Source organism: Lolium perenne, chromosome 2, assembly GCF_019359855.2.
Source record: "Lolium perenne isolate Kyuss_39 chromosome 2, Kyuss_2.0, whole genome shotgun sequence".
NCBI lineage: Eukaryota > Viridiplantae > Streptophyta > Magnoliopsida > Poales > Poaceae > Lolium > Lolium perenne.
Window position 1 is genome coordinate 129,652,827 of NC_067245.2, and position 18,858 is coordinate 129,671,684.

Below are 18,858 nucleotides of genomic sequence, written 5' to 3' on the forward strand. Positions count from 1 at the left end.
CTCTCTGACACAAAGAAGGTCGCTGATGTTTCTCACGTGATTCCTTTCTATTGTCCATATGTTCATTCTTTTTATGGTCTAAATATTGCATTCACCACAACCAGCTGCTAAAATTTGATATCTGAGGTGAAAGTGCTTTAATTGAAACACGTTGAGATTCTTTGGGAAAACCGAGTCAGCTGTAGTTATCTTTGTTAGCTCCACTATCTGAGATTATTCTGCTAGCTGCTCTTTATTTCGGTAGACATGCCAGCCTGGTGTCATTTCTATGTTTCCTATTAACCTATATTTCCAGGGTAAATGGGTCTTTTATCTTATTTCAGTGTGGTCAACGAATCTGAACTCATCATTCATTGGTTATCAATATTACGCTGCGTCACCAAGCCGGTGACTATCCAAGGAATCTCTTGCTGAATTGATCAACTTTAATCTCTTGCATGTGAATGAGGATGAGATCCTATTACCAAGGTTGTATCTATAAAAGTTGTTGTACGCTCATGTAGTCTAAGGTTGTTAATAGCCTCTTTAGTGCAGCATTGTGTTGCTTTTAGCACGCGATGTGTTAATATGTTTGTAATTTCGTCTGGTTCCAACAATTATGTTATGATCTTCTCTTTATTTTCTCATCTTATTATATATGTTATACAAAACTTTCATCCGTGCGAAAAGACAAGCACCACTTCATAGCATTTCTTTGATTTTCCTCACATTTAAATGGTGTTAATTCATCTTTTCATTTGGCATTGGTGCTAACTTTTGGTGCTGCAAGTACAAACATTTCCTGTGTGCTAACCTCAACAGACCATGCTGCGACAATGCCCATAGGCAGCTTACTATGTGGTTTTTGATTCGTTTCTTACGTTTGTTGCTCTTAATAGAACCATAGTGGTAGTTAATGTATTATATTCTTCTACTTCTGTGATGCATTTGCTACTCAGTTCATGATTTGTGTGTTATCCTAATTTCATCCTCACTTCTGCTAATCCTAAAAAGATAATTACCATTTAAACTAAAACCGAATTTCACCTTAATTTGTATTGTTGTTATACAAACATAATTTGGCGTGCATTTTACGGGATCGTGCGCCAAGGCGCTTATCTAAATCTAGTAAAAAAAATTGATGCAAGGCAGGAGACCCATGAAAATCGAAAATCGAAGAAGAGACCTAGCCAAAATGCTTTTAAGGGTGGTAGCACCATAGTCATACCGAACCTAAACCCTTTCTTTCTAGCCTTCTCGAATCTCGAGGACGAGATTCCTTTTAAGGGTGGTAGTCTGTAACATCCCAGGATTTAGATTTGGATTTTTGCATCATGCATTCATGCACAATTTGAAAAAAAAAAGTCATTCATGCCAATTGAAATCTTTCAAATAACTATTAAGGCAATAGCTTACAAAAAATATTTCTAAGTATTTACTTTCGACAGAGAAATAGTCTCACAGCATTCTAAAATAATATTTGAAATTTTACAAATATGTACATTTTTGTTTCAATCAAATCGGAGTAGTAAATTAAATTTTATAGGAGAAACTAGAATAGGAAAACAAAAAGGAAACAAACAGGGAAAAAAAAAGGAATCTGACCGGCCGGGTCAACCAGCCAAACACGCACGCTCGTGCGCGGCCGAACGGCCAGCTCCAGCGAGCGTGGCCAGCAGCCAGCCCCACGCGCTGTGCTCCTTTTCTTTTTCGTTTTTTTCTTCTTTTCTTTGACAGCTGGGGGCCATAGTCTTCACCTACCTCCAGCCAAAAATCCAGAACGAACACGGTTCGTCAGAGAACCAAAAATCTCCAGATTTTTCGCTCTATTTGACTCCGTTTCTTGCCCCCTCGGTCACGAAAATCCCCCTATAAATAGCCCACACCTCCGCACACTTTTCCTCTCAATTTTTTTTCGAAACCCTAACTTATAGAGCTCGGAATCGATCTCGCCGCCGCTGCCGTTTTGGACTTCGGTATGAGCTCGATTCCATCGATTTCGACCACCTCTGTTCCTAATTTTTGTCCCAAGCTCTTGCTACTGCAGTACTCCGTCGCCCTGACATTTTCCCCCATCTGTAGAGCACCGGAGTCGCCGTAATTTCTCGCCGGAGTTCCACCAAGACCGACGTCTCCATCCATACCTCGCCGACGTTCCGGGAAGAGGAAGACGACGACCAGGACACTGACGTGATCGCATCGAGGAGACGAACACCGTCCACTACTCCGCCACATCAGGAGATCGTCGAAATCGCCGCCACCATCGACTTCCGGCCGTCACAGCCTCCCGTCGCCGGCCATCTATTGTTTTTCCGGTGTGCCTATCAGATCAGATCTTGTCCATCCGTTTTTGATAGATCCAACGGTCTATTTTGCTGATCCGTGTGAAGGGGTACCGTCCAGTAGCATCGCGCCACTTCGCTGACTGGTTTTCAGTTAAAACTTGAATTTTCGCATATACTAATATGCTAGCTGTCCAATATTCAAAAAATCATAGAAAAAGATCTACAACTCCGTTTTCCGCAAATAAAATATCCACGGATTACGAAAAACATGTAGAATTTTATTATGCAATAAAATTGGAAGTTTACTGTAGATTTAATTCCGTGAATTTTAAACACTCCAATAGAGTATTTTTTACATAACTATAGTTTTGTAAATCCGATTTAGTTGATTCTTTTTGCATTAGCTTCTAAATTTCGTTAGCTGTGCAGGGAACACAATTATGAAACTGTTTATATTAATTTCAAAACCAATCTACATAATTCGAATTTAACCCTCAGCACTCTATAAATTGCAATCTAATAATAACCCTTGCATTTAAATATTTTCCCATGCATCATATATATTTTAATTAGCAAGAGACTATACTGATACCCTTTTGGTTTTTATCAAATAATGATGCATCATGTTGTTTGCATATGTTATGGTTGTTTTGTTATTGATTGCAATATGATTACTACGTGTAGACTGCGAGGAGTGCAACGTCTGCGATTGCAACGAGTGCGTGAACGATTTCAACAACCAAGGCAAGTGGTGTTCATAAAAGTCCTATTGTTTTCCTATGCATTATAGATTGTTTTATGTAGTTGCATGTATAGGAAAATTGTTTTTCCGCCTTGCTTTGCTCCTATGTTGTGTTCACTTGTGTCACTCCTTTGTCGCCATCGTTGTAGAATTGCTTAGCTAGCTCAGTAAATGGGGTGGGAGTTCATCATCAAATTTATTGAGTTGTAGCTATATTTTTCTATAATTGAAAACAACTTTAATTAATGAATTGCCTAGGCGGATTGGCATTGATTGGGTCATCGAGTGTTCGTCATGGTGGGGATTGCCGCCTAGGGTATAAGAGAAATAGATTGGTGACTTGTTTGAATGCTTACGTGTGTTACCGTATGTCTGTTGATATGGGCTATGACTGAGCTTAGTAGGTTGTGGTAGGTCAAATCCATCGTGGCCAGAAATGTAGAATAGTGTAGGTTGGTACGTCACGTGGGTGGTTTGTTCTACTACTTCTCCAAAAGCTTCGGCTTGGACTTCTTCCAACCTTTACACAAAATGCGTGTACCGGTAAACGTGGGCTGTCTGGGTCATACGGGTAAAGAACACAAACCTCTCGAGAGTGTAAAATCTGATTACTTAGCCGTGTCCCCGGTTACGGACAATTTGAGCAATTAGACTTGGAGCTATGACAATTTCTCACTCATCCCAATTTCATAATTACTAAAATTTGTGGTTGAATAATTGGGTAGGAGCACCTGATGTCTATCAGCGTGTCCATGTTCTGGTTTTGAAAATAAAATTGTTTATAAAATGATAGGATAAAACTATCGCTTTATGCAAATTTGCCTTGAACTCTACCTTGCCAAATAAGCACCCTTGCCAATACAATTCCAAAATGTATTGACCACTCGAGGTGGCTGTAACCTTTTATGTTGCATGTTATTATTCTGAGTGATCAATTAGGTCGCGAGTCTCCACTCAACTCTGTTCGCCTGTGGCACATTGAAGGATGGAGCCTCTTTTTACCGTTATTTGCTTCCGTTGTTTTGATACTCTATTTGAGCTAGCTTTATGCTATGCAAAGTTGTAATAAATGAATATTCTGGATCATTCGTTAATTAATGATACAGTTGTTACTTTGATACCTATGGAAACTGTGTGTGCTGGTGAACCGATCCAGGGATTAGCACTATACACAGAGACACTCATCCTTATCAGGTAGTGTCGCTTCAACTTCATAAGATATAGTTTAGGGGTTAGGGGGTAGATACATGATTTGTTTGGTTTGAATATGTCTAGACCTTATTTATCAGCTTGAATGCTTACTATATGACATAAGAAGACTATGTACTTTGGTTTTTCATTTTTTTTTGTTTTTTTAATTGTATGCCCATTTGAATCTTGGTCAAATACTAGCTATGACCAAGATGTAAACAAGTTTAAAACATGAAAATGAAAAGGTAAACATGGATCCTTCTTAGACACTCTAAAATGAATATTTTGGGAAGTTCTTGAAATTTCCAAGTTTGAAACCCCAAACCACTTCTCTTCATGCTTGACTACATAAGACAGAGTTTAGGGTTAGGGGTAGATACATGATTTTTCCTGTTTGAATATATCTAGACCTTGTTTATCAACTATAATGCTTACTATATGACATAAGAAAACTATGTGCTTTGGTTTTTAATTTTCCTGATTTTTTTTAAAATTTTGATGCACATTTGAATCTTTGTCAAATCCTAGGTTTGACCAAGATTTAAACAAGTATAAAACATGAAAATGAAAAGGGAAGCATGTATCCTTGTTCAGACCTTGTTTATCAACTTGAATGCTTACTATATATATGACATAAGAATACTATGTGCTTTGGTATTCTTTTTTTTGACCAAGATTTGAACATGTTTCAAACATGAAAATGAAAGGTAAGCATGGATCCTTCTTAGTCACTCTAAAATGAAGCTTTTGGGAGGTTTTTGAAATTTCCATGTTTGAAACCCAAAACCACTTCTCTTCATGCTTGACTTCGTAATATAGAGTTTAGGGTTAGGGGTAGATACGCGTACATCATTTTTTAAGTATTTTTATGCCCATTTGAATCTTGGTATAATCCTAGGTTTGACCAAGATTTGAACAAGTTTAAAACATGAAAATAAAAGGTAAGCCCGCCAGACTGGATCCTTCTTAGTCACTCTATAATGAAGCTTTAGGGGGGTTGTTGAAAATGTAAGCATGTATCCTTCTTAGTACGTCACACCACAATGAAGCTTTTGGGAGGGTTTTTGAAATGTCCATATGTTTGAAACCCAAAACGACTTCTCCTTCGTGCTTGACTTCATAATTAAGACAAAGTTTAGGGTTAGGGGTAGATAGATGATTTTTCTGGTTTGAATATGTCTAGACTTTGTGTTATCAACTTGAGTGCTTACTATATGACATATATAAGAAGGCTATGTGCTTTGGTTTTTCATATTTTTTTAATTTTTATGCCCATTTGAATCTTGGTCAAATCCTAGATACGTACGGTTTGACCAAGATTTGAACAAGTTTAAAATATGAAAATAAAATGTAAGCCCGGTCTGGATCCTTCTTAGTCACTCTAAAATGAAGCTTTTGGGAGGTTTTTAAATTTCCATGTTTGAAACCCAAAACCACTTCTCTTCATGTTGTTGACTTCATAAGATAGAGTTTAGGGGTTAGGGGTATAGATACATGATTTGTCTTGTTTGAATATGTGTCTAGACCTTGTTTATCAACTTTAATGCTTACTATATGACATAAGAAAACTATGTGCTTTAATTTGGTTTTTAATTTTTCTATTTTTTTTTGAATTTTGATGCACATTTTGAATCTTGGTCAAATCCTAGGTTTGACCAAGATTTAAACAAGTATAAAACATGAAAATGAAAAGGGAAGCATGTATCCTTGTTCAGACCTTGTTTATCAACTTGAATGCTTACTATATATATGACATAAGAATACTATGTGCTTTGGTATTCTTTTTTTGACCAAGATTTGAACATGTTTCAAACATGAAAATGAAAGGTAAGCATGGATCCTTCTTAGTCACTCTAAAATGAAGCTTTTGGGAGGTTTTTGAAATTTCCATGTTTGAAACCCAAAACCACTTCTCTTCATGCTTGACTTCGTAATATAGAGTTTAGGGTTAGGGGTAGATACGCGTACATCATTTTTTAAGTATTTTTATGCCCATTTGAATCTTGGTATAATCCTAGGTTTGACCAAGATTTGAACAAGTTTAAAACATGAAAATAAAAGGTAAGCCCGCCAGACTGGATCCTTCTTAGTCACTCTATAATGAAGCTTTAGGGGGGTTGTTGAAAATGTAAGCATGTATCCTTCTTAGTACGTCACACCACAATGAAGCTTTTGGGAGGGTTTTTGAAATGTCCATATGTTTGAAACCCAAAACGACTTCTCCTTCGTGCTTGACTTCATAATTAAGACAAAGTTTAGGGTTAGGGGTAGATAGATGATTTTTCTGGTTTGAATATGTCTAGACTTTGTGTTATCAACTTGAGTGCTTACTATATGACATATATAAGAAGGCTATGTGCTTTGGTTTTTCATATTTTTTTAATTTTTATGCCCATTTGAATCTTGGTCAAATCCTAGATACGTACGGTTTGACCAAGATTTGAACAAGTTTAAAATATGAAAATAAAATGTAAGCCCGGTCTGGATCCTTCTTAGTCACTCTAAAATGAAGCTTTTGGGAGGTTTTTTAAATTTCCATGTTTGAAACCCAAAACCACTTCTCTTCATGTTGTTGACTTCATAAGATAGAGTTTAGGGGTTAGGGGTATAGATACATGATTTGTCTTGTTTGAATATGTGTCTAGACCTTGTTTATCAACTTTAATGCTTACTATATGACATAAGAAAACTATGTGCTTTAATTTGGTTTTTAATTTTTCTATTTTTTTTGAATTTTGATGCACATTTTGAATCTTGGTCAAATCCTAGGTTTGACCAAGATTTAAACAAGTATAAAACATGAAAATGAAAAGGGAAGCATGTATCCTTGTTCAGACCTTGTTTATCAACTTGAATGCTTACTATATATATGACATAAGAATACTATGTGCTTTGGTATTCTTTTTTTTGACCAAGATTTGAACATGTTTCAAACATGAAAATGAAAGGTAAGTGATACGTCTCCGACGTATCGATAATTTCTTATGTTCCATGCCACATTATTGATGTTATCTACATGTTTTATGCACACTTTATGTCATATTCGTGCATTTTCTGGAACTAACCTATTAACAAGAGGCCGAAGTGCCAGTTCCTGTTTTCTGCTGTTTTTGGTTTCAGAAATCCTAGTAACGAAATATTCTCGGAATCGGACGAAATCAACGCCAAAGATCTTAGAATCCCCGGAAGCATCCAGAACACACGAGAGGGACCAGAGGGGGGGCACAGGCCCACCAAACCACATGGTGGCGCGGCCTAGGGGTGGCCCGCGCCCCCCTATGGTGTGGCCAGCCCTTCGACCCTCCTGCGCCGCCTCTTCGCCTATATAAAGCCCCTGGATCGAAAACCCTGATACGTTTGACGAAACCCACAGAAACCTTCCAGAGCCGCCTCCATCGCGATGCCAAGATCTGGGGGACAGGAGTCTCTGTTCCGGCACGCTGCCGGAGCGGGGAAGTGCCCCCGGAAGGCTTCTCCATCGACACCGCTGCCATCTCCACCGCCATCTTCATCACCGCTGCTGCTCTCATGAGGAGGGAGTAGTTCTCCATCGAGGCTCGGGGCTGTACCGGTAGCTATGTGGTTAATCTCTCTCCTATGTACCTCAATACAATAATCTCATGAGCTGCTTTACATGATTGAGATTCATATGAGTTTTGTATCACTATTCATCTATGTGCTACTCTAGCAATGTTATTAAAGTAGTCCTATTCCTCCTGCACGTGTGTAAAGGTGACAGTGTGTGCACCGTGTTAGTACTTGGTTTATGCTATGATCATGATCTCTTGTAGATTGCGAAGTTAACTATTGCTATGATAATATTGATGTGATCTATTCCTCCTACATATGCATGAAGGTGACAGTGTGCATGCTATGTTAGTACTTGGTTTAGTCTATTGATCTATCTTACACTATAAGGTTACTTAAACATGAGCATAATTGTGGAGCTTGTTAACTCCGGCATTGAGGGTTCGTGTAATCCTACGCAATGTGTTCATCATCCAACAAAAGTGTAGAGTATGCATTTATCTATTCTGTTATGTGATCAATGTTGAGAGTGTCCACTAGTGAAAGTGTAATCCCTAGGCCTTGTTCCTAAATACTGCTGCGTTACTACTGCTTGTTTACTGTTTTACTGCGTTACTACTGCTGCAATACTACCACCATCAACTACACGCCAGCAAGCTATTTTCTGGCACCGTTGCTACTGCTCATATATATTCATACCACCTGTATTTCACTATCTCTTCGCCGAACTAGTGCACCTATTAGGTGTGTTGGGGACACAAGAGACTTCTTGCTTTGTGGTTGCAGGGGTTGCATGAGAGGGATATCTTTGACCTCTTCCTCCCCGAGTTCGATAAACCTTGGGTGATCCACTTAAGGGAAAACTTGCTGCTGTTCTACAAACCTCTCGCTCTTGGAGGCCCAACACCGTCTACAGGAAAGGAGGGGAACGTAGACATCAAGCACTTTTTCCTGCGCCGTTGCCGGGAGGAAAGGTAAAAGGCACTCATACTCCGGTTCCAGGTAAAGTACTTTTCTGGCGCCATTGTGTTTGTGCTCGAAGCTATTTCCTTTAGATCCTGCAATTGCAACTTTTTGTTTCTTGTTTACACTAGTTAGGCATAATGGAAAACATCTGTGAGCTCTTTGTACTATTTCCTGAGTCAAGACATGAATGGTTTAATGCGAAAATTAAAAAACCCATGGAACATGTTAGCATGAATACTTTGAATACCATTGTTGCTAATGATATGGAAAATTCTAAGCTTGGGGAAGCTGGTTTTGATGAGCATGATCTTTTTAGTCCACCAAGCATTGAGGAGAAAATTTTCTTTGATGATACTTTGCCTCCTATTTATGATGATTATAATGATAGTAGTCTTTTGGTACCACCTACTATGGAGAGTAAATTTTGTTGTGATTATACTATGCCTCCAACACTTGATGAGAATAATAATGATAGCTACTTTGTTGAATTTGCTCCCACTATTACTAATAAAATTGATTATGCTTATGTGGAGAGTAATAATTTTATGCATGAGACTCATGATAAGAATGCTTTATGTGATAGTTATATTGTTGAGTTTGCTCATGTTGCTACTGAAAGTTATTATGAGAGAGGAAAATATGGTTGTAGAAATTTTCATGTTACTAAAACACCTCTCTATGTGCTGAAATTTTTGAAGCTATACTTGTTTTATCTTTCTATGCTTGTTGCATTATGCTTCTTGAACTTGTTTATTTACAAGATTCCTATGCATAGGAAGCATGTTAGGCTTAAATTTGTTTCATACTTGCCTTTTGATGCTCTCTTTTTGCTTCAAATACTATTTCTTGCGAGTGCATCATTAAAACTACTGAGCCCATCTTAATGGCTATAAAGAAAGAACTTCTTGGGAGATAACCCATGTGTTATTTTGCTACAGTACTTTGTTTTATATTTGTGTCTTGGAAGTTGTTTACTACTGTAGCAACCTCTCCTTATCTTAGTTTTGTGTTTTGTTGTGCCAAGTAAAGCCGTTGATAGAAAAGTAAGTACTAGATTTGGATTACTGCGCAGTTCCAGATTTCTTTGCTGTCACGAATCTGGGTCCACCTCCCTGTAGGTAGCTCAGAAAATTAAGCCAATTTACGTGCATGATCCTCAGATATGTACGCAACTTTCATTCAATTTGAGCATTTTCATTTGAGCAAGTCTGGTGCCATTTTAAAATTCGTCAATACGAACTGTTCTGTTTTGACAGATTCTGCCTTTTATTTCGCATTGCCTCTTTCGCTATGTTGGATGAATTTCTTTGATCCATTAATGTCCAGTAGCATTATGCAATGTCCAGAAGTGTTAAGAATGATTTTGTCACCTCTGAATATGTCAATTTATATTGTGCACTAACCCTCTAATGAGTTGTTTCGAGTTTGGTGTGGAGGAAGTTTTCAAGGATCAAGAGAGGAGTATGATGCAACATGATCAAGGAGAGTGAAAGCTCTAAGCTTGGGGATGCACCCGGTGGTTCACCCCTGCATATTCTAAGAAGACTCAAGCGTCTAAGCTTGGGGATGCCCAAGGCATCCCCTTCTTCATCAATAACATTATCAGGTTCCTCCCCTGAAACTATATTTTTATTCCATCACATCTTATGTGCTTTTTCTTGGAGCGTCGGTTTGTTTTTGTTTTTTGTTTTGTTTGAATAAAATGGATCCTAGCATTCACTTTATGGGAGAGAGACACGCTCCGCTGTAGCATATGGAAGTATGTCCTTGGTTTCTACTCATAGTATTCATGGCGAAGTTTCTCCTTCGTTAAATTGTTATATGGTTGGAATTGGAAAATGATACATGTAGTAATTGCTATAAATGTTTTGGGTAATGTGATACTTGGCAATTGTTGTGCCCATGATTAAGCTCTTGCATCATATGCTTTGCACCCATTAATGAAGAAATACATAGAGCATGCTAAAATTTGGTTTGCATATTTGGTTTCTCTAAGGTCTAGATAATTTCTAGTATTGAGTTTGAACAACAAGGAAGACGGTGTAGAGTCTTATAATGTTTTCAATATGTCTTTTATGTGAGTTTTGCTGCACCGGTTCATCCTTGTGTTTGTTTCAAACAACCTTGCTAGCCTAAGCCTTGTATCGAGAGGGAATACTTCTCATGCATCCAAATACTTGAGCCAACCACTATGCCATTTGTGTCCACCATACCTACCTACTACATGGTATTTCTCCACCATTCCAAAGTATATTGCTTGAGTGCTACCTTTAAACAATTCAAAATTTATCACCTCTGATTTGTGTTAATGTTTTATAGCTCATGAGGAAGTATGTGGTGTTTATCTTTCAATCTTGTTGGGCAACTTTCACCAATGGACTAGTGGCTTCATCCGCTTATCCAATAATTTTGCAAAATGAGCTGGCAATGGGATTCCCAGTCCCAAATTAATTAACAAAAATAGACACTCCTCCATGGTATGTGATTGTTGGACGGCACCCGAAGGATTCGGTTAGCCATGGCTTGTGTAAGCAAAGGTTGGGAGGAGTGTCATCATAATAAAACTAAAATAAAAAGGCACTCCTTCATGGTATGAGATTGTTGGCAGGCACCCGAGGATTCGGTTAGCCATGGTTTGTGAAAGAAAGGTTGGAAGGAGTGCCACCCAAAATAAAATAAAATGGGAGCCGCTCTTTGAAGGTTTGTCTGGCAAGGGGGTTAGAGTACCCGCTACCATTCGTTGACAACAACATACACCTCTCAAAACTTTATTTTTATGCTCTCTTTATGTTTTCAAAATCAAAGCTCTAGCACAAATATAGCAATCGATGCTTTTCCTCTATGGAGGACCATTCTTTTACTTTTATGTTGAGTCAGTTCACCTATTTCTCTCCACCTCAAGAAGCAAACACTTGTGTGAACTGTGCATTGATTCCTACATATTTGCATATTGCATTTGTTATATTGCTTTGCATTGACAATTATCCATGAGATATACATGTTATAAGTTGAAAGCAACCGCTGAAACTTCATCTTCCTTTATGTTGCTTCAATACCTCTACTTTGAATTATTGCTTTATGAGTTAACTCTTATGCAAGACTTATTGATGCTTGTCTTGAAGTGCTATTCATGAAAAGTCTTTGCTTTATGATTCACTTGTTTAATCATGTCATATACATTGTTTCGATCGCTGCATTCACTACATATGCTTTACAAATAGTATGATCAAGGTTATGATGGCATGTCACTCCAGAAATTATCTGTGTTATCGTTTTACCTGCTCGGGACGAGCAGAACTAAGCTTGGGGATGCTGATACGTCTCCGACGTATCGATAATTTCTTATGTTCCATGCCACATTATTGATGTTATCTACATGTTTTATGCACACTTTATGTCATATTCGTGCATTTTCTGGAACTAACCTATTAACAAGAGGCCGAAGTGCCAGTTCCTGTTTTCTGCTGTTTTTGGTTTCAGAAATCCTAGTAACGAAATATTCTCGGAATCGGACGAAATCAACGCCAAAGATCTTAGAATCCCCGGAAGCATCCAGAACACACGAGAGGGACCAGAGGGGGGGCACAGGCCCACCAAACCACATGGTGGCGCGGCCTAGGGGTGGCCCGCGCCCCCCTATGGTTTGGCCAGCCCTTCGACCCTCCTGCGCCGCCTCTTCGCCTATATAAAGCCCCTGGATCAAAAACCCTGATACGTTCGACGAAACCCACAGAAACCTTCCAGAGCCGCCGCCATCGCGACGCCAAGATCTGGGGGACAGGAGTCTCTGTTCCGGCACGCTGCCGGAGCGGGGAAGTGCCCCCGGAAGGCTTCTCCATCGACACCGCTGCCATCTCCACCGCCATCTTCATCACCGCTGCTGCTCTCATGAGGAGGGAGTAGTTCTCCATCGAGGCTCGGGGCTGTACCGGTAGCTATGTGGTTAATCTCTCTCCTATGTACCTCAATACAATAATCTCATGAGCTGCTTTACATGATTGAGATTCATATGAGTTTTGTATCACTATTCATCTATGTGCTACTCTAGCAATGTTATTAAAGTAGTCCTATTCCTCCTGCACGTGTGTAAAGGTGACAGTGTGTGCACCGTGTTAGTACTTGGTTTATGCTATGATCATGATCTCTTGTAGATTGCGAAGTTAACTATTGCTATGATAATATTGATGTGATCTATTCCTCCTACATATGCATGAAGGTGACAGTGTGCATGCTATGTTAGTACTTGGTTTAGTCTATTGATCTATCTTACACTATAAGGTTACTTAAACATGAGCATAATTGTGGAGATGTTAACTCCGGCATTGAGGGTTCGTGTAATCCTACGCAATGTGTTCATCATCCAACAAAAGTGTAGAGTATGCATTTATCTATTCTGTTATGTGATCAATGTTGAGAGTGTCCACTAGTGAAAGTGTAATCCCTAGGCCTTGTTCCTAAATACTGCTGCGTTACTACTGCTTGTTTCTTGTTTCTTGCGTTACTACTGCTGCAATACTACCACCATCAACTACACGCCAGCAAGCTATTTTCTGGCACCGTTGCTACTGCTCATATATATTCATACCACCTGTATTTCACTATCTCTTCGCCGAACTAGTGCACCTATTAGGTGTGTTGGGGACACAAGAGACTTCTTGCTTTGTGGTTGCAGGGTTGCATGAGAGGGATATCTTTGACCTCTTCCTCCCTGAGTTCGATAAACCTTGGGTGATCCACTTAAGGGAAAACTTGCTGCTGTTCTACAAACCTCTGCTCTTGGAGGCCCAACACTGTCTACAGGAAAGGAGGGGGAACGTAGACATCAGTAAGCATGGATCCTTCTTAGTCACTCTAAAATGAAGCTTTTGGGAGGTTTTTGAAATTTCCATGTTTGAAACCCAAAACCACTTCTCTTCATGCTTGACTTCGTAATATAGAGTTTAGGGTTAGGGGTAGATACGCGTACATCATTTTTTAAGTATTTTTATGCCCATTTGAATCTTGGTATAATCCTAGGTTTGACCAAGATTTGAACAAGTTTAAAACATGAAAATAAAAGGTAAGCCCGCCAGACTGGATCCTTCTTAGTCACTCTATAATGAAGCTTTAGGGGGGTTGTTGAAAATGTAAGCATGTATCATTCTTAGTACGTCACACCACAATGAAGCTTTTGGGAGGGTTTTTGAAATGTCCATATGTTTGAAACCCAAAACGACTTCTCCTTCGTGCTTGACTTCATAATTAAGACAAAGTTTAGGGTTAGGGGTAGATAGATGATTTTTCTGGTTTGAATATGTCTAGACTTTGTGTTATCAACTTGAGTGCTTACTATATGACATATATAAGAAGGCTATGTGCTTTGGTTTTTCATATTTTTTTAATTTTTATGCCCATTTGAATCTTGGTCAAATCCTAGATACGTACGGTTTGACCAAGATTTGAACAAGTTTAAAATATGAAAATAAAATGTAAGCCCGGTCTGGATCCTTCTTAGTCACTCTAAAATGAAGCTTTTGGGAGGTTTTTTAAATTTCCATGTTTGAAATCCAAAACCACTTCTCTTCATGTTGTTGACTTCATAAGATAGAGTTTAGGGGTTACGGGTATAGATACATGATTTGTCTTGTTTGAATATGTGTCTAGACCTTGTTTATCAACTTTAATGCTTACTATATGACATAAGAAAACTATGTGCTTTAATTTGGTTTTTAATTTTTCTATTTTTTTTGAATTTTGATGCACATTTTGAATCTTGGTCAAATCCTAGGTTTGACCAAGATTTAAACAAGTATAAAACATGAAAATGAAAAGGGAAGCATGTATCCTTGTTCAGACCTTGTTTATCAACTTGAATGCTTACTATATATATGACATAAGAATACTATGTGCTTTGATATTCTTTTTATTGACCAAGATTTGAACATGTTTCAAACATGAAAATGAAAGGTAAGCATGGATCCTTCTTAGTCACTCTAAAATGAAGCTTTTGGGAGGTTTTTGAAATTTCCATGTTTGAAACCTAAAACCACTTCTCTTCATGCTTGACTTCGTAATATAGAGTTTAGGGTTAGGGGTAGATACGCATACATCATTTTTTAAGTATTTTTATGCCCATTTGAATCTTGGTATAATCCTAGGTTTGACCAAGATTTGAACAAGTATAAAACATGAAAATAAAAGGTAAGCCCGCCAGACTGGATCCTTCTTAGTCACTCTATAATGAAGCTTTAGGGGGGTTGTTGAAAATGTAAGCATGTATCCTTCTTAGTACGTCACACCACAATGAAGCTTTTGGGAGGGTTTTTGAAATGTCCATATGTTTGAAACCCAAAACGACTTCTCCTTCGTGCTTGACTTCATAATTAAGACAAAGTTTAGGGTTAGGGGTAGATAGATGATTTTTCTGGTTTGAATATGTCTAGACTTTGTGTTATCAACTTGAGTGCTTACTATATGACATGTATAAGAAGGCTATGTGCTTTGGTTTTTCATATTTTTTTAATTTTTATGCCCATTTGAATCTTGGTCAAATCCTAGATACGTACGGTTTGACCAAGATTTGAACAAGTTTAAAATATGAAAATAAAATGTAAGCCCGGTCTGGATCCTTCTTAGTCACTCTAAAATGAAGCTTTTGGGAGGTTTTTTAAATTTCCATGTTTGAAACCCAAAACCACTTCTCTTCATGTTGTTGACTTCATAAGATAGAGTTTAGGGGTTAGGGGTATAGATACATGATTTGTCTTGTTTGAATATGTGTCTAGACCTTGTTTATCAACTTTAATGCTTACTATATGACATAAGAAAACTATGTGCTTTAATTTGGTTTTTAATTTTTCTATTTTTTTTGAATTTTGATGCACATTTTGAATCTTGGTCAAATCCTAGGTTTGACCAAGATTTAAACAAGTATAAAACATGAAAATGAAAAGGGAAGCATGTATCCTTGTTCAGACCTTGTTTATCAACTTGAATGCTTACTATATATATGACATAAGAATACTATGTGCTTTGGTATTCTTTTTTTTGACCAAGATTTGAACATGTTTCAAACATGAAAATGAAAGGTAAGCATGGATCCTTCTTAGTCACTCTAAAATGAAGCTTTTGGGAGGTTTTTGAAATTTCCATGTTTGAAACCCAAAACCACTTCTCTTCATGCTTGACTTCGTAATATAGAGTTTAGGGTTAGGGGTAGATACGCGTACATCATTTTTTAAGTATTTTTATGCCCATTTGAATCTTGGTATAATCCTAGGTTTGACCAAGATTTGAACAAGTTTAAAACATGAAAATAAAAGGTAAGCCCGCCGGTGGATCCTTCTTAGTCACTCTATAATGAAGCTTTAGGGGGGTTGTTGAAAATGTAAGCATGTATCCTTCTTAGTACGTCACACCACAATGAAGCTTTTGGGAGGGTTTTTGAAATGTCCATATGTTTGAAACCCAAAACAACTTCTCCTTCGTGCTTGACTTCATAATTAAGACAAAGTTTAGGGTTAGGGGTAGATAGATGATTTTTCTGGTTTGAATATGTCTAGACTTTGTGTTATCAACTTGAGTGCTTACTATATGACATATATAAGAAGGCTATGTGCTTTGGTTTTTCATATTTTTTTAATTTTTATGCCCATTTGAATCTTGGTCAAATCCTAGATACGTACGGTTTGACCAAGATTTGAACAAGTTTAAAATATGAAAATAAAATGTAAGCCCGGTCTGGATCCTTCTTAGTCACTCTAAAATGAAGCTTTTGGGAGGTTTTTTAAATTTCCATGTTTGAAACCCAAAACCACTTCTCTTCATGTTGTTGACTTCATAAGATAGAGTTTAGGGGTTAGGGGTATAGATACATGATTTGTCTTGTTTGAATATGTGTCTAGACCTTGTTTATCAACTTTAATGCTTACTATATGACATAAGAAAACTATGTGCTTTAATTTGGTTTTTAATTTTTCTATTTTTTTTGAATTTTGATGCACATTTTGAATCTTGGTCAAATCCTAGGTTTGACCAAGATTTAAACAAGTATAAAACATGAAAATGAAAAGGGAAGCATGTATCCTTGTTCAGACCTTGTTTATCAACTTGAATGCTTACTATATATATATGACATAAGAATACTATGTGCTTTGGTATTCTTTTTTTTGACCAAGATTTGAACATGTTTCAAACATGAAAATGAAAGGTAAGCATGGATCCTTCTTAGTCACTCTAAAATGAAGCTTTTGGGAGGTTTTTGAAATTTCCATGTTTGAAACCCAAAACCACTTCTCTTCATGCTTGACTTCGTAATATAGAGTTTAGGGTTAGGGGTAGATACGCGTACATCATTTTTTAAGTATTTTTATGCCCATTTGAATCTTGGTATAATCCTAGGTTTGACCAAGATTTGAACAAGTTTAAAACATGAAAATAAAAGGTAAGCCCGCCACTGGATCCTTCTTAGTCACTCTATAATTAAGCTTTAGGGGTTGTTGAAAATGTAAGCATGTATCCTTCTTAGTACGTCACACCACAATGAAGCTTTTGGGAGGGTTTTTGAAATGTCCATATGTTTGAAACCCAAAACGACTTCTCCTTCGTGCTTGACTTCATAATTAAGACAAAGTTTAGGGTTAGGGGTAGATAGATGATTTTTCTGGTTTGAATATGTCTAGACTTTGTGTTATCAACTTGAGTGCTTACTATATGACATATATAAGAAGGCTATGTGCTTTGGTTTTTCATATTTTTTTAATTTTTATGCCCATTTGAATCTTGGTCAAATCCTAGATACGTACGGTTTGACCAAGATTTGAACAAGTTTAAAATATGAAAATAAAATGTAAGCCCGGTCCTGGATCCTTCTTAGTCACTCTAAAATGAAGCTTTTGGGAGGTTTTTTAAATTTCCATGTTTGAAACCCAAAACCACTTCTCTTCATGTTGTTGACTTCATAAGATAGAGTTTAGGGGTTAGGGGTATAGATACATGATTTGTCTTGTTTGAATATGTGTCTAGACCTTGTTTATCAACTTTAATGCTTACTATATGACATAAGAAAACTATGTGCTTTAATTTGGTTTTTAATTTTTCTATTTTTTTTGAATTTTGATGCACATTTTGAATCTTGGTCAAATCCTAGGTTTGACCAAGATTTAAACAAGTATAAAACATGAAAATGAAAAGGGAAGCATGTATCCTTGTTCAGACCTTGTTTATCAACTTGAATGCTTACTATATATATGACATAAGAATACTATGTGCTTTGGTATTCTTTTTTTTGACCAAGATTTGAACATGTTTCAAACATGAAAATGAAAGGTAAGCATGGATCCTTCTTAGTCACTCTAAAATGAAGCTTTTGGGAGGTTTTTGAAATTTCCATGTTTGAAACCCAAAACCACTTCTCTTCATGCTTGACTTCGTAATATAGAGTTTAGGGTTAGGGGTAGATACGCGTACATCATTTTTTAAGTATTTTTATGCCCATTTGAATCTTGGTATAATCCTAGGTTTGACCAAGATTTGAACAAGTTTAAAACATGAAAATAAAAGGTAAGCCCGCCGATGGATCCTTCTTAGTCACTCTATAATGAAGCTTTAGGGGGGTTGTTGAAAATGTAAGCATGTATCCTTCTTAGTACGTCACACCACAATGAAGCTTTTGGGAGGGTTTTTGAAATGTCCATATGTTTGAAACCCAAAACGACTTCTCCTTCGTGCTTGACTTCATAATTAAGACAAAGTTTAGGGTTAGGGGTAGATAGATGATTTTTCTGGTTTGAATATGTCTAGACTTTGTGTTATCAACTTGAGTGCTTACTATATGACATATGTAAGAAGGCTATGTGCTTTGGTTTTTCATATTTTTTTAATTTTTATGCCCATTTGAATCTTGGTCAAATCCTAGATACGTACGGTTTGACCAAGATTTGAACAAGTTTAAAATATGAAAATAAAATGTAAGCCCGGTCTGGATCCTTCTTAGTCACTCTAAAATGAAGCTTTTGGGAGGTTTTTTAAATTTCCATGTTTGAAACCCAAAACCACTTCTCTTCATGTTGTTGACTTCATAAGATAGAGTTTAGGGGTTAGGGGTATAGATACATGATTTGTCTTGTTTGAATATGTGTCTAGACCTTGTTTATCAACTTTAATGCTTCCTATATGACATAAGAAAAC

General features: G+C 37.3%; 1 long non-coding RNA gene across 1 annotated transcript; it reads left to right on the forward strand.

Annotated features, from left to right (window-relative positions):
• The first annotated feature begins 1,879 nt into the window (after nucleotides 1-1,879).
• LOC127333459 (uncharacterized) lies at nucleotides 1,880-4,100 on the forward strand. Its single transcript, XR_007871162.2, has 3 exons — nucleotides 1,880-1,955; nucleotides 2,062-2,294; nucleotides 2,949-4,100. It is a non-coding gene; the product is annotated as an uncharacterized lncRNA (long non-coding RNA).
• Nucleotides 4,101-18,858: the final 14,758 nt, after the last annotated feature.